Here is a 17,862-nt window from a genome sequence, read left to right as displayed (position 1 = left end):
AAATCAGCATTTTCATCCAAAAGAGGTGCTTTTACAAGATAGCTGGATACTACTAGCAGGAGGCAAATCTACAAGGGTGTCCCTCTTGCCGCCATCACAGCTGTCCATGCTACCTTTAAATTGCAGTGTCCCCTACTACACTGACCCCTCTCTGTGAACACCAAAATTTACTTGATATTGGTCCCAATTCTTCCTGGTTCTTAAATGGGAGAATTAAAAGGTTATTATAGACTAACCCTATAGGGTAAGCGAATCCTGAAAGGAGGCATCATAACCAGATGGAGAAGGAAAAAAATCATTTCCGAGCGTCTCAGAAGGTCCCACGTGAGCAGTTCTCCTTATAAGCAAATTTGGTCAAAACACTCTACGTTAGGAGATTCTCCCAGAAATGGGGCAAACTTGAACACAAGGAGAAGTATAAGTAGATCTTAATTCTTATCCAGGAGTCCACTAATTTGATGTTGCCTCCCCTGTAGGAAAACTCCCTTCCACTGAACAGACTGGTGCTAAAAAAGAGTTCCCACATTCCAGGAAACCCAATGATCCCCATCATGTTTGAGGCAAGACCCAGTGATTTTTTTGTTTCTTTTAGAGTACTCTGTAGCAGACATTGGGTATCTACCTACTCACCTACCCTATGGTATTATAGCTAGCATTCCAGCACAACTGCAAAGACTTCTCCTGGAAGTGCTTATGGGGAGGCTTAGCTTGTACTTTGTTTTCCCATGATAGTCCTGGGTTATACCTGTCAACCTGAAGTCATGATGAATACTCCCTCTTATGCTCTAAAATATCCTAGTTCAGAAGACAAATGACATATTCACTCTAATCATTAGGTATCCTCAAGTGTTAAGTACTCCAAAACATCATATGGGATCACAACAGGGCAACCTAATTCAGATCTTTCTGGACTGATAAGAACAGTTCCCTGAAGGTCTCTCTAAAATACAAATTCCAGGGCCCCATTCACATCTCCTGGGGAGAGGCTTGGGAACACCGATGCTTAAGAGGTTTTCAGTTAATTCTTCTGAACAAGAAAGCCCAATCCCTGCCACTCTCAAGAATTCTGAAGAGTCTTGTCCCATGTGCTCTATTTCCATGTACCATTGTTCTATATACATCCTCTTTCCCCTTTGCATTACAGAGGTTTCCATTTTCTGAACTTTTCAAGCTTAATCTTAAATCCAAAGTGCTTTTATACCTATTTTGTCTCTTCCTACCCTCACACAAACCCTCCCATGTAAGACCTGGCTGTCCCAGAGGTATGCTGGAGCTGGCTGGTCCAGTGCTTGCAAACTTAGGGATGTGCATCTCTCCCCCTTCAAGGACGAGACGTTGGGAGCTTGAAATCAGCTATGGTGAGAATGTTTACACCATTTGCAAATGCTACAAATAAAGCCTTCCCCCACCACCCCCTCATCCCCAGAGCTGCTTCTTAAACATTAACCAGTACGGCACCAGCTAAACATTTATTGCTAATTAGTCTACTACGCCTTAGAAAAACATCGCAAACAAGCAAACAAAACATCAAGTATTCCCCATACAGAACCAGTCTTTGTTTTAGGTACCTAGGACAAAGCCAGAGAAAAGATTCCACATCTTAAGAATACCACAATTGTGCTTGATCTCCTATGCTATTTTACCAGAAATTTTACTTTTTCTAAATATCAAAAACAATTGTTTATTTTTTTTAACTTTATTTATTTTATTAATTTGGCAGAGAGGAAGAGAGAGCCAGAGAGCACAAACCGAGGGAATAGCAGAGGGAGAGGGATAAGCAGGCTCTGCACTGAGCAAGGAGGCCAACGTAGGGCTCCATCCCAGGACCCTGGGATCGTGACCTGCCAAAGGCAGATGCTTAACCATCTGAGCCACCCAGGAGCCCCCACAAAACAAGAAGTCTGACTTCAACTTCAGATTGTTCTTTTCCTGAATTTCAGGCTTACATTCAAATTTAGATATTAAAATATATTTTTATTACAAACAAGTTGACTTGTTTCAGTATAAAATGGATGTGTGCTCATCACAGATACATTACATTTTAAAAAAATATCCTCCTAGTCCCACGTAGCCAGAAAGATCTGTTATTAACTCTTTGCTTTAGTGGCTACATTTTCCACTTTATCATAAACGTCTTTTACACTAGTAAATAAAGTTTTACACATTAAGTGTAAGATATATGATAATCTGTTGTATGGATATAATGTAAGTTATTTGATAATCTGATTTATCACTTTTTGTTTAAAATATAGTTTCCAAATGTGTGTTATTAAAAATAACACTAACATGAACATTACTGAAGATATTTTTGCATGCATCTTTATTGTATTCAGAATAAATTCATTAAAAATTTGTTCTGTTAAATTATATTTATTGTAACACTTTGAATAGGCACCACCAAATTACCCTTCCAAAAAGACCATACTAATCTGGTGAGCTAGGTCACCATTAATATATTAGAGGACTCATCTTTTAGCACTGTAAAGAATATATTATTAAAATAGACTTGAATATAAAAATATTATATATATTACATAATTATTTTTACATCCTCCCACTTTTTGGTTCTTTTCTGTAATTCTCCAGTTTGGATTTCTTCAATGAAATGACCAAGTCGTTAAGAAAATAAAGATGCTGAACTTTCACGAGAGATTCATTAAAGTGGCTTTGGATTAAATCTGACCTTTTAATTCTAAGCTTGAACCCAAACCAAAGCAAATACAGAATCTTCTCACTTATGGTCAGATGTCTCACTGTATTTTTTTTTTTTTTTTAAGAACCTATCCCAAGTCTTCAGCAATAGGGTCATTTGCTGTTGTTAATACTGGGAGAGGGAAAAGGAGAGAGAGGGAGGGAAGGAAAGAAAAAATTTCTATTTATTCTCTAAGACTCTAAGATAGAAAACTAGATCAGTTGTAATTTTATATAGAGCCCACAGTAATGAACATAGTTCAGCCAGTAATCACTGCCTAGTAAAAAGGGCAGGGTATTTTTCCCAACCACACAAAACAACAGCGAGCCATAAATTCTATAAAGGCAGTTTAAAAGGCACTTAAGCATAGTTAAGTTAATATAAATATTTTAATCTTTTATATGCATAGTGAAGTTCCCTTGAAATTGAGCCCCCTTCATTTCTTAAATAGCACATCATTATTTTGCCTGGCCAAAGAATTGTTGTACAAATATTGGTGTTGTACTTTGAAGAAGAAAAAGACTGTTGATTTTCAAGATGAATATTCAAATAGTCTGATATCTTTGTTAGCTGTTGAAGTAGGTAAGCTCTGTGTGTAAGAACATTTTACTGGAATATGTCCAGTGATTAAAAAGCTATCACACATTCTTACTGAGTGTTCTGCATTTAGGCACGGAAGAATCAATACATGTCTCATGTCCAGTAATTCCTAAGATCCAAGAGATAGTATAATCTCGCCACTTAGGGACCGTATATTCTGTGGAGAAAAATACATATATATCGAAAATATAAAGGATTGCTACTCAAAAGGTTATCCACCTTTTAGATGCATGTGTCAAATGTTTTCTTTTCCTTCTTGTTTGACTATGACATTTCTGGACCCTTTATGTGCATCAGGATGTTATGATTCTTAAAATAAAAATGTGTTGGGCTCATTGAATTTACAAATGTTAAAACAGGAACTCCTTCAGTTTATGAAATTATTCATGCTAGAGGCAAACCCCTTTGTATTTCATATCAGAGACCTGGTGGGAATCTTCAAATAGAAATAGTAAGAAGAAACATACTGATTAGAACACATTTTCTTTTGAATGAAAATCCAATGTTTTGTTTACAAAAAGGAACATCTTACATATCAAGAAGAAAGCCTGATCTTAAACAGAACCCAGTAATAGTTATAGCAGACCCAATTAGCAAACCTCTGAAGAGAGCCAGAAGAAAACATTTCTTCCCTCTGTGTTTATGTCACATTCCTGACTATATCTAAATCCAAACAGACATATTTTTCCAACAGTATTAGTCTTCGGAGAAGCTAGCGGGTAACCAGAAGCTGCAGCCTCTGAGATGATGAATTTTGACCTCCCGGTATATCCATTACACAGAAAACTGTAATGGTGAATGGTAAACTGAATAAGCACTCGTGGGGTTTAATTTCTGGTTCTTTTTTAGGTTTCTGTAAAACAAATGGTTTCTTCCTTTTTCCCCTTTTCATGGAAACTTTTTCAACCACTAAATTTTAATTTATGACTATACGAGAAGGAAGGTAGCTAAAGGTTACAAAAATTTCAGATGGTGCGTTAACTCAACTCTGAAACACAAAAATAGAAGGGTCAATACCCAATGACCAAATCCACGAAATGACTGGGCAAAATCTCTCTGAATGCCCCCCAAATCCTTCACATGTCACGAATTACAGCCACCAATTAAGTTTGAATCTCTATTTGTCTAGGTTGTCATACCCTAGGGATGACATACAAGAAACCAGCTTTGAGCAAGGAGATTGCACTGACACAAGAGTAGAAAAAACTCACTGAAAACCTTCCATTCTAATTCTTTATAGAACATGGAACCATGGATTATTTCTCTCGCTCCTTGGTTTTTACCTGCATAATCTGATAAAATAATCTAACCAATCAGAAGAGATGGCTGATACCCTAATATCCTAAAAAGGGATCATTTCGTCCATAAGGAGGGAGCAGTCAAGGTCCCAGCTTATATGGAAACCTGCCCTAATCACGGAACGTGGGTGATGACGCCAGGACAGAACCCTAAGGTGTCCTGAAACGAAGAAAGCACAGCTGTGGTCTCATGGAAAGGGCATAGATACCAGCCTTAGAGCGATGCAGACACAGTCTGGTTCTATTTTTGTTACTGTGCAAATCTGAGCAGGTTATATAACATCGCTGAGGCTCCGCTCCACATCTGTAAATGTGAATAATAATTGTGCTACTTCTTAGAGCTGTTCTGAGAATTAAATGAGATGATGTTTGTAATGAGGTCGGCACTATGGTGGAAATACTAAACGGAAGCCTTTATTTGTATCATGAAACCCCCAGCCTATAGTAGTACATATATTCAGAAAATCAGTCCAAATCTTATGCCGTCTTCTCGAGCAGCAATGGCCAGAAATGTTTTCTGATTACTTAAGACTTGTCTCTATACTTTTCGCTCCAGTAGGTCTGGAAATTGTTTTTCAAAAGGGTGCTTTCTGCCAAAACAAAAAGGGAGACAAAAGAGTCACCCACCCCCTACCAACTTGGAGAGAGCTGGCTCTACAGACCTCAGATGGCCACAGGGTCCTACAGGCTGGGAATCTGTAGAGCGGCTGCCCTGAAATATGTGTCTAAATGTCTGAAGCCCCCCGTCTTGTCGAGTTGACAGGCCATGAGGGAGTATCATGGGTGAGGCCTCAAAAGGCCCACTGCCTGAGCAGGGGTCCCCTATCCCTGTCTTTGAATATCACCAACTGATTATACCACAAAAGGTGGTTGGGCTGCTCAGAACAGGTAACAATTCAGTTATTTAAAATGCATGCCCATGTTACCTGGAAGGGGCCCCCAAGAGCAGGTTAGCATAGATTAATTTGTCAGATGAGCTAGCTGACATTTGGGGCCCTGAGGGGAAGAGCAGGAAACGTTCTGTGAAGGGAGCAGAATGGCAGGGAGGAGGGCGGGTGCAGGCACCAGAGCAGCGGGAGGGAGAGTCTGAACAGAGAGGATAGGGACCGCAAATACCAAAGTCTCTCTACAGAGAGACCCCGAAAGGAAAGGGTCTCTCTACAGAAGTGCTAAAGAAGTAAAATAGATCCTTGACAAAGTCCCAACAACTCAGTAAGAAAAAATAAATCATTAATTGATGGTAAAGATGATCTCTTCCTTACAAGCTAGCCTAAGGACACTCAAGAGAAAGTACTTTACCTATATGATTTCCAATACGTTTTAGTAAGATGAATATTCTACATGAAAATGAGGTCTGGACATAAAGGATAATATCATCCTGGGGAAATGAAAGAGAAAGATGTGCATACAGAAAAATGCCTCAGATGCACTTTCACACAGCAAATACCAGAGCCTCCCCTTTGATCCTCTCTGGCATAGTTCTGGCCCCTGACAATCAGCAAAATAGTAGGTAGAAAGCAAGATGGCAGGTATGCCAGAATCATCTAGAACATATTCCAAAGAGCTAACAAGATCTCAAATAATAGTAAAAGAGTCACTTTAAAATGTGTAAATAAGTTATTCAACTGAAATTTTGTTCATTTATCAAAATACTAATTAAGTTGTGGCAGCTATTTTGTGCCATCTAATTTCCCATAGGAAACAAATAACTTGAGAGGTCATTACAGACCCACTTGCTATGATGTAAACATAAGAATAACGAAAACATGCCCTCCTTACTCTTAGTGAATTTCCCACCTGTGTCAAAAACTAACAGGAAAATATATGTTTATTAAAAAAAAATTTTTTTAAAAAAAAGAATACAGATAGTTTAAAAAAAAAAAACTAACAGGAACAATATTTTGGATCCCAATAACTAGAATTCAGGAGGGGGCATCTGTTCCAGAAGATGGAATATATTAGTTTATTTTTTGTTCAAATGTTTTTCTTTTTCATTTTTGTGAAATTATCTTAAGGATGCAGAACTGTTTTCTCAGCAGGAAAAAAGTCTGATATTCGGATCTGAACCAATTGATTAGTTATGAGGTAAGTCAAAAGTAATTACTTGCATCTCTTTAAACACTTGTGTATATATTTGTCATCACTAAGTGAGGCTTTGTCCATTTATCCAAAGCAAACTTCAGCAGAATTTGAGGAGTGAGTCAGAACATCCCTAGGAGCCAAAAAGGCCATTTGCTCTCTCAATCTTTCACGCAGTGGAATCCAAGCATAATCAAAGGACAGCAGTATCCTTCACTATTTCAATAAATAAACATGAGTGAAAGAAAAACACATGCAAAAGAATCTAATCGCAAAAATCCTTTGCTACATTACATATTCGGCTTTGAGCACTAGCTTTAAAAGTACGATTTAGGCTCGGGAAACATTCGTTTGCAGGCCATCTAGTCAATTTCCTACAAATGTGGAATGGCTAATCATTAGAATAATTTTCTCAGGCTTTTTGTTGAGTTATTGTTGTTTTCCGTCTTAAGTTAAATGATTCACCAACGGAGACAGCAGTGAACATTGTTATCATTGGTATAAAATCTCTCTGTTTTTCATTTGGGAGCATAATCCTCTTATTCTCTCAGTTGTGTTGTTAATGGGTACTAAAAATAATTGTTGTATAACCACTGTTATTCATCACTAAGCTCAGAATTTAGAAAAACTTGCAAACACACACACACACACACACACACACACACACTGACTAAAGACTCAAGATGCATGGAATAGACAAGAGACATGGTTTTGCGTGTGAGCTGCCCTGTTACAACACGTTCACCTTCTGTCATTAAGATACGACGTCCATGCCCAGATTATACAGGTGACGTGAAAAGAGTTAATGAACTTCTGCCACAGTGAGCAATGTGGTCCTTTCTCACCATTAAGATCAAGACCAATCTCTTTCCCAAGTAGTATTGAGTAGCAATGAACTTCGTCATCCTTGTGAACAGAGCTTGACAGACATTGTCAGACTCTCACTCCTGAGGTATCATTGTCATTCATTCTGCATTAACCCCGCGAGGAGCTACTGCTGGATTTAGCCTTCAAAGTCTCCTCATTATTTGACAAGTTAGAAGAGGTAGTGGAACTACTAGTAATTGGGGAACTACAACTCCATCCCAGCAAGTGACCTTGTCCCCAAACTAAGCTCTGGCTGGCCCCAGGTAGAACACCTTAATTGGCAGAGTACTTATTATTGTGGCTCTTCAACAGGAGTATCCCTGGGAAGGAATGGGTGAGAAGAATTTCAGCACAATGCAGCGTGGTTGAAATGCTGATAACTCCATCTGAAGCTGACATATTGTGTGCAAGTGTCACTAGCTTTGGATTTATCTCTGTCACTTATTTTCCGTCTCAAAAAAGAACTTGATTTAGAGCTTCAAAAAATCAAGTCCAAATGAATGAGAGGTGAACACATTCAAAAACTTTTTAAGTAGGAGGTCAAGTTCCCTTCTGCCCTCCTATTTTAAAAATCTGACCTCTCGGCATAGAGTCAGATTGATGTTAAGTTGATATTCAAATAACTTTGGTAAAAACTTTTAATTAGTTTTTACACTTCTCAGACCTCTGTGCTCCTAAGTACCATCTGAAGCTGGAAACTACAAATAATACAGAGGCTATTTCTTGATTCCTAATAGTTTGTTTTCATGATCAAGTGGATTAAACATTTTAGATCTCACTAGAAAGCCCTGAGACCTAGAAAGTTAGAATACTAATGAGACAATTTTCATAAATACCTTAACCTTGAAATGCCTTGTCATAATTAAAAATAAATAAACATGCAGTAGTTCATCCAGCACTTTAATTAATAGAACATCTCTTTGGTTACTAATGTATGAGACATTCAAGGGTTGTGGAGTATTTTGAACTACTGCTCCAAGTCTATTGGTTTCCTAAAAGCTGTGCCATAGTTATATTAGTCTTTCAGTGTGCAAAAAAAGGTGGCTTAATCCCATTCCTAAGGTTTGAAATATTCCTTTCTAAGGCAGCTACCAAAGGCCAATGGTTCAATGCTCCTCCCACTGCTGCTAAAGACAAGAAGTCCAGTCTTGTCCATGTACTTTACAACCCGGCACAACTCACGTAAGTGTGGAAAAGGAACATCAACAAAATGGACACCCTTTTGCTATCCTCCAGAATAACTCAACACAAGGCATAAGGTGCTAGTTTTTGGAAGCATTTCCATATACTTTCTAAGGAAAATATGATTCATGTTAACCTTTGTTATACCAAATCTACTGATCTCAATAGAGTCTTACATACCTACTGAAACTTCATAGTGTTTTCAGAAATTATTTGCTTTCTTTAGGCAAACGGGAGAAAAAAACAGAAATGGGGTCATCACTCTTACTTCTGATGGTGTGCAGGGCAGTGGAGGAAAGGCGGGGTGATCCAAGCAGGCAATCAACCTAATTGAGGCAAAGAATAAAAGATGAAAAATAAACTTATCTTCAAATTTAAAGAACAAGAATATTCACATAAGGTAGAAATATAAATCTAAGTTATCCAAATTCACTAGGCCACTTTATAACTGTTTTTTTTTGCCACTACCAAATACATGTGATCTGGACTAATTCAGTTATAGCAAATGTATATAAAAAGCAAACATTTTTTGCCTTGCTTTAAAGCTCAAACTTTATATATTTGAGATCTAGTTCCAATTTAACAAGATGCATTCTTTAGTCTCTGCTAGCTTCTATGGTTGGCTTGAAGGAGTGAAAATGGCAATTGAATTCATGTTTATATTCTTCTTTATTTTACATTAATTGTGTGAATCCCGGGATTTTCCAGGTACAAAGAAAAAACCAGCAGTCTCTGACATACCCATGAAACCTCAACTCCTGGGACAGTAGCTCCAACTTTAGCCAAGACCACAGGAACTCTACGTAGCCATGACACAGAGTGACTAGCAGTCTCAATTTACCCAAAACTAAGACAGGTTCCTGGGACATAGGACTCTGAGTGCTTAGCGCTAAAACTGGGAAAGTCCCCAGTAAACCAGAACTTGGTCACCCAAGGAGAGAGCACAACTGAACTCCCATAGGTGTGCTTATCTAGCTTTCCCCTCGCAGACTGGCAGCCAAGCCGAAAGAACCTCTCCTCGCCTTACAGAAATAAAGGATGGGATGGAATCTTTATGGCTTTGGTCTTAAGGATAGAGAGAACGAGGGAATACGAGGAGATTTTGCATTCTCTTGAGAGACCTTTTCAAAGTGTTGTCTTTGCATCTTCTGAACCCTTGTTCTTAAACATTGCCATGCTTTCATTACAAGGACAAGCAAGACTGCTGAAACAAGAGAGCTGTGCTTTCTAAAGTGGTAGAAAGCTGAATACGGTTGTACCCATTTCAGGTTTTTTACCCCCATAAAACACAATGGTTAGCTACATTGTTTGTTCTAAAAGTCTCTTAATATTCCATTTTTTTTCCTCAGGGCCATAAGCTGGAGAATTGTCGGAAAGAGTCTTAACAGTGATGTCGCCCAAACCCATAATAAAGTACATATCACAGTACCAGGTAATGGTTCAAAAATTAATAAGTAGTAAGGGTTTGGGCAGAACATCCTATAATTTCTTCTCAATAGTCTTTCTAAAACAGCTGAGATACACAGCTATAGCCCCTGCTAAATTAAACATTTCAGCCCAGCTTACGAGCACCACCATACACAGGTAGAAGTAATAAGTAATAATGAGTTTTGGGCCATTGAACACTGTGAATTTTCCCAGTGTACTGCAATTATAGAAACATCTGTGCTAAATAAGCTCCTACTGAAAGCTAGGAGTGTTTAATAATCCTCACAATTTCTCATTATCAACCCTAATAGAAGAGAGAGTAAACTCTGCAAAAGTTTACCATTTTCAAAGAAAATTGCCAGGAAGGTGATCATTTCTGGTACCACATTTCCCAGGACGATAAAAACACCAGAGACAATCTCCTTGGAAAAGAACATGAAATGGCAGCATTCATAACATGTACCATAGCACAAGGCAAATAAGGCCACTTGCATCAGCCAGGCCATTCTGGCTGGAGCATCCCCTGTGCTATCACCTGACAAACAGGAGACGGATGACGCTCCTCCACCTTCTCCACGGCTTCTGACAGAAGAGGGCTGGCCTAAAAATATGCATAGCTTTTCTCGGACCTGTCCTAGCCACCAAAGCCCCAACTGAAAGAGCTCCACACCAGGTGACTGCTTCCCACAGAACTCATTCCAAAAACAAGGGTAGGTTTCCTGGCCAGGACCTGAATGGCATTAACAACCACTAATGGCCAGTTATTGCTACTGACAGGAATGTCAATCCTTCCGAGAAATGCGAGGGACTTGGCTGTGACTATCAGTGCATGAAGAGGTGCCTCTATAATTAGTTTGGGAAGAGTACAAGCAGACTGGACTTTGGAAGAAGGTAGCATGGAGAGAGCAAGTCAATGTCCGTAACCGTAACCAGCTTGTGAAGAAAAACTGACAGAGCCCATCATAAATTATGACTGCTTCATTATTATCAAGAAGAGAGAGCGATTTGCATCCCAACTTGTCAAAAAAACAAAACAAAACAAAACAAAAAACCCAGCTGGCTTGAGTTCTATGACTGAAATGGTGGGTAGCTTCACTAGACCAGACAACAAAAACTTTCAAACAGGGTTAAGGTGCTTTGGAACTCTGACGGTTAATTTTATTTGTGTATTTGTCTGGGCCACAATGCTCAGACATGCAGTCTAACATAATTCTGGATGTTTCTGTGAGGGTGTTTTTGGATGAGATTAATATTTAAACTGGTGGTCTGTGGGCAAACAGGATTACCCTCTCTAATGTGGGCGGGCCTCATCCAATTGCTCAAGGCCTTAATAGAACAAAAGACTGACATACCCTGAGGAAGGGGGGAAGTCCACTGGTGAATGACCTTTGGACTTGATCTGCTACCTGACTCTTCCCTAAGTCTCCGCCTGCTGTCCAAACTTCAGATTTTGGACTTCCCAGCCTGCATGAGCCAATTCCTCAATACCAATCAATTAGTCAATCTGTCAAACCTACTGGTTCTATTTCTCTAGAGAACCCTAATACTGGAACAAAATCAATATTCTCGTCCCATTCAATTTTTTCTGCTAATTAATATTACAGGTGCATACAGGATACTACTATCTTCATTTGAACTCTTACTATCTCACAGACTGAGGCTCACTGAGGTTGGTCAAACTGTCCAATACCAAACTCCTAGTAAGTGATAAAAACAGGATGCAGGCCCAGGTCTGGCTCCTTCTGAGCCAGAACTCTCCACTGCTAGGATAGGACAGACTGCCTCTCCAACACAATAATAGGAAAAGAAAAAAGAGAAATGGTTGCCATTTAAAATATACACATTTTGTAGGGGGAGAAGAGTTTTATCCCTAACCACTTTTGTTGCTTGCTTTGCAAGAAAGGAGCCTGAGTCTGGGCTTCAGATATCCCACAAAGCTCAGTTCAGCTTGCTCAACACCTAGGTGCATTACCTGCCTTAAATTATTTACACTCTTAGGCCTTTGTCTTATTCATATGTCAAAGGTACATGACACAGGAAAAATCCCTTACTAACTGGGGCTCAATTTATTTTTATCTATGGAAGGAAGGAAGGAAGGAAGGAAGGAAGGAAGGAAGGAAGGAAAAGCGGGTGGATTAATTCAGCCCAAGTGATCAGCAGGCTTCCTTTCAGCCTAGATTAGGTAAGGGAGCCTCAGTCTGAATAAAAAAATATTACTTGCTTTAAAAATTCTCTTGAGAACTAAATAAGAATAAATTTGAAAGTATGGGAAAAAATGAAAAGGCATTAGGCACATATTTGATCTTCTAAAAATCGCTTAAAAGAAAATAATGCCTTGCTCAATGTGGGAACGCAAGTAATAATTTGAATAAAGTTTTGATTCCTGTGATTGTGATTCATGAAGCATTTTCACATGGAGGATTGATAAGCTTGGTTCAAAGAGATTTTTATTGCTTTGTGGATGTCCCGCATTCGTGAACTCTTATTATGACAATACATTTCCATGAAGTCCTAGTCCTAGAATTAAGGCAGAATGACTTATCCTTCTGCTGCCCTCTACCCTCTTCTCCCCAAAATCTCCCTCTCAGTCTCAACCACCCTGCAAGTATCTGTAACACTACATTGGCTGTGTCATTATTTACATGCTTGTCCCCCAAATTCTACTCCCATTTGACAGTAAGTTCCAAGAAGGCAGAAACAGTATCTTAATTCTTCGATGCCCACTGCCTAACATAGTGCCCAGCAATTAATTGCATAGCAAGTGCTCATATTTGTGAAATGAGTAAAAAAATGATTGAGAAGCTTGGCTCAAATTGCTTTCCAAAATGATTCAAGTTGGTATTTAAACATTGCTATGATAGTTAACACTTAAAAATAAGTCTTTGTGCTGACATGGTCCTCAAGATTTGTAGATGATGTCTCATTTAATCAGAACTTATGAGGTGGTGAAACGGATAGAATTCCAATCACAAAGAATTTTTCTTCTTTCTTATGTTTTTAATTTGAAGAAGACTTTTTTTTTTTTTTTAAGGGAGAGAAAGGAGTAAGGGACAGGCAGAGAGAAAGGGAAAGAGAGAATCTTAAGCAGGCTCCATGCCCAGCATGGATCTCTATCTCATGACCCTAAGATCATGATCTGAGCTAAAATCAAGAGTCAGACACTTAAGTGACTGAGCCACCCAGGCGCCCCATGATTTTTTTTTTAAATTCATGTTATTATAATAAGAAAACTTAATGTAAGAGCTACCCTCTTAACACATTTTTAAGTGCACAATACAATACTGATGATTATATATACGCTTATTATTGTACAGAAGATCTCTAACACTTATTCCCCCCACTTAATTGAAAATTTAGGTCTATTAAATAGTAACTTCTCATTTTGCCCTCCTTCAGCCCCTAGCAATACCATTCCACCCTTTGATTCTATGAATGTGACTATTTTAGATACCTCACAAAAATGGAATTGTGCAGTATTTCTCTTTCTGTACTGGCTTATTTCACTTAGCATAATGTCCTCAAGGTTCATCCATGTTGTGGCATATTGCAGAATTTTCTTCTTTTTTAAAAATGCAAAATTCCATTGCATGTGTATACCACATTTCCTTTATCCATTCATCTTTCAATGGACATTTAGCTTGCTTCCACAACTTAGCTATTGTGAATAGTGCTGCAATGAATAGAGCAGTGCTAATATTCCTTTAAGATCCTGATTTCAATTCTTCTGAATAATCTCAGAAGTGGAGTTACCAAAACATATGGTAGTCCTATTTTTATTTTTTTGAGGAAACTTCAAACCACCTTTTATCATGGCAGCGCCATTTTACATTCTCATCAACAGTGCACAAATGCTCGAATGTTTCCATATCTTTATCAACCAAACGTTGTCCTTCCTCAACCTGCCTCTACAAATTTCTTTTCTACCCTAAGAGCTACCCCAATATTTTCTCCAGAAATGTTTGTTTTCGTTTAGTTGGAAAAAGTCAGTTCTGTTGCTTACAACCGTAGGGTCCTAATTAACACACAACCCCTGGACCTGGACCCGAAGAATCCTCTCTTCCCATCCCAAGCATCTGCTATTATCTTTGTGGCCTACAGGGCAAAAGAATAAGAGAAATGCAATTCACATCTTGGGAAGCATGACGCTTTCCTCAAAAGACTTGTTTTCATCCAGGGTCAGTGACTAGAATAAGGCAACGGGCACCTATTGCACACAGTAGAAGAAGGCACTTGCTTTCATAGTCACACAAGTACAGGCTTAGCTGCTGAGACTGTCTCCTAAAATGCAGTGTTCTACACTCTTCTTTGTCTCACCCTTGTTCAATTCTATTACTGAGGTTTGTGTCTTCTAAGAGGAAATATTTCTGGCTACAGGCCCACAGGACTTCATACTGCATCTATTCTTTCCCAGATACTACAATGTCCTGGTTTGAGTATGAAGATCCGTGAGCAAGAGAGGCCGCAAAGGACACTTGATGATTTTGAGGGATTGCCCAATTCACTCCTCACGCTCTTTACATTGCCTTCTCCTATGATTACGCCACGCCTGATTCATGCTACAAGTTCCAGAACATTCCCTGGCTGGTGCTTCTTCAAACAATACTGAACAATGAGGAAGAGAATGTATTCTCAAGTCAGTTCACAGCCACAAAATATTTGGAGAGGACCAACACCTGAGGCCTCACCAAACTCAGGGAAGGAAATAACAGTTGCTCCTTGGAGAACTAATAGAAAATGGAGCAGGAAAAATTTCAACAGGACATAAGCAGGAACTTCTTAATTAGGAGAGTGATAAAACACAGGAGACTTTCTTTAACTCTATTTATTTAAACTTAAACAAAAACAAAAACATTCATCCATCTCTCCTATCTCTCACACCCACCTCTGGCAACCATCAATCCATTCTCTATGAGCTTCATCATACACACACACACACACACACACACACACATATATATGATTAGAAAAATCAATACTGTTGGCATATTGGAAGAATCAATATATATATATGATTGGAAGAAGCAATATTGTTAGACTGTCTCTATTACTCAAAGCATCATAGAGATCCAGTGCAAGCCCTATCTGAATTCATATATAATATATAGATAAATATATAATATATATAACATTTAATATATAATATATTATATATATAATATCTATATGTATATATATCTATATATCTATCTATAATATGTATCTATATCTATAGATAAATAGATAATATATCTATATCTATATATCATATATCATATCATATATCATATATATCTATATCTGTATATCATATATATGTATAGATATATATATCTATAGATAATATAGATAATATATCTATATCTATATATCATATCATATATCATATATATCATATATATCTATATCTGTATATCATATATATGTATAGATATATATATCTATATCTATAGATAATATATCTATATCTATAGATAATATATCTATATCTATATATCATATAGATATATAACTATATCTATATATCATATCATATATATGATCTGTATTATATAGATGTAACATGATCTATATGATCTATGTTATATAGATCATATATATGAATTCAGATAGGGCTTGCACTGGATCTGTATAATGCTTTGAGTAATAGGGATATTCTAACAATATTGATTCTTCCAATTCATATGCACATAATACCTTTCCATTTATTTGTGTCTACTGGAGACATTTAAGGGAGATTTAGAGTCCCTCAACTCTTGAGGACCTTATAAAAATTATATAAAACCACCTCTCCTGTTTGACGCTCACTGGCCTTACCAGATGATTTTGATTCCATAGCTTAAAACTCTCCTTTGGGTGGCTGGCCACATGCCTGGTGAGGGTTCAGAAACATTATTAACACTAGAGGAAATAACTACTATTTTTAAAGAAAATAATATATGTAATTATACACACACACACGCACACACACACACAGAGTATACACACATACACAGCTTCTATAATGTTGAATGCACTCTCTTTGCCTCATCTTTTGTAATGTTATGTTGGTAATAATGTCTATTTCATACATTATTGGCCTTTATCTATACTAAAAGAAATCCTACAGCTGAAGTGTTCCATGGATTGACAGAACACATATAGAAATGAAATACATAGGTCTTATATCTGTGTAATAAGCAGTTTTTGAAAGAAGGAAGGTCATTTCTTCACTTGGTACAGGCAGCTGACACTAGCAGAGTAAAAAAAAAATCAATTTATTTCAATTAAAACTTTATAAATATGAGAGTATCATCATTATAATGATGTTATAGTAGGATGGTGCTAAGTACAATACTCCTAAGCAGGATATACATAAAATTAAAAAATTACCAAGTGTGGTAGCTTTATCCAGAGCTACTATTTCCATAAAGAGTTGACTGCAGATCTTAAGAAAATCACATTCCTTTGACTCTTTTTGTTACTACATCTGCTTTTTTAATAGCCACATTTGCTTGTGTCCTCAGTTGTCTTTCACTTCTTTCTTGCCCTTTTCCCATAATCATTCAGTTACTTTTCAGTATCCCACTACCTCTCCCTTCTTTCTACTTTCCCTAAAATAGAATTTATTACCTCTCACCTAGATTATTTCAGAAGGCCCCATTCCCTAAACCACCTCAATCTTCCTTAAGTCTTATCTTCATGCTCTGAAGGAATTCATGGTTCCCTATTACCTCAAAGATAAACAACAAAACCCTTTAAATAGATCTCAAGTACCTCTATGATCTGCCCTCACTCAAATGTTTTTCTAGTCTTTATATCCTTTTGTTTATAAACTACCTGCTCTTCACGTTGTTCATGTCTTAAACTCTCGCTTTTTCTCCTACATAACTTTATTCATGCCATTTCCTTCCATTGGAATGGCCATATAGATCCCACATGATCATGAAGTCACAGCCAAAATATCACATCTTCCATGTAGCTTCTTTCAGTCATACTAACTAAAGGTTCTCTGAGCATAAAATCTTCCCTTTACATTTTTAAATAAATATTACAATTATTTATTCTTATAACTTGTATACCTGTTAAATCATGTGTAGATCAATGGCAAAATTCCTGATTAATTCACTTTCATTTGCTATCGTTATCAGCAAATATTGATCATTATGAATGAATGTATGGAAAACCAGTCGTTGGGCCTGTTTTACAATGAGCCCTAGAGGCTCATCTCTTCTAGCCCAATGGCAAGATTAGGAGCAAACTGGTAGTATTCTGTATCTGTGGGGTTGTCCCCTATTTGGAGGACTTCTTGAGGGCTTAGAATCTTCCAGGACTTACCTGGACAAAAGATGTTATGTTACCTCTGTACTGGTTATCAACGCTGTTCAGTTTGGTAGGTTATCAGACATAAGCACCCATTTCCCCCACAGATGCTATAGATCTCAGATTTCCAGCAGAAAAATAAACACAAAAAAGAAGTATCAATGTTTGTTAGACTAGTAATAATCTTCAACCTTTCAGATTGATAAAAATGTTTGTTCTGCACACTTCTGAAACCCATGAGTCAGAGCTTAAAGAAGAGCTAACAGTGAATTGTGACTACTACCTATTATATCCCTGTTTGGATACAAAACACATCAGAGCAAATATTGTCAGTGGCAACATTTCTTGAAACTCATCAAATTCTGAAGTTTATGAATGGATGCTTTTGTTCTGGATGAAATGACATGATTTAGAAGGTAAAGCAGAATTCTTAAAATA

General features: G+C 37.6%; 1 long non-coding RNA gene across 1 annotated transcript in view; it reads right to left on the bottom strand.

The window, feature by feature from the left end:
* Nucleotides 1-8,985: 8,985 nt before the first annotated feature.
* LOC116586144 overlaps nucleotides 8,986-17,862 on the bottom strand; it is a 108,690-nt gene continuing 99,813 nt past the window's right edge. The window contains exon 4 of the long non-coding RNA XR_004283907.1: nucleotides 8,986-9,044. This is a non-coding gene — a long non-coding RNA (uncharacterized LOC116586144). The remainder of the gene's footprint in view (nucleotides 9,045-17,862) is intronic.

Source organism: Mustela erminea, chromosome 3 (assembly GCF_009829155.1).
Source record: "Mustela erminea isolate mMusErm1 chromosome 3, mMusErm1.Pri, whole genome shotgun sequence".
NCBI classification, from domain to species: domain Eukaryota; kingdom Metazoa; phylum Chordata; class Mammalia; order Carnivora; family Mustelidae; genus Mustela; species Mustela erminea.
The sequence above is the reverse complement of the archived record's forward strand: the minus strand, read 5'-3'. Positions and strand labels throughout refer to the sequence as shown.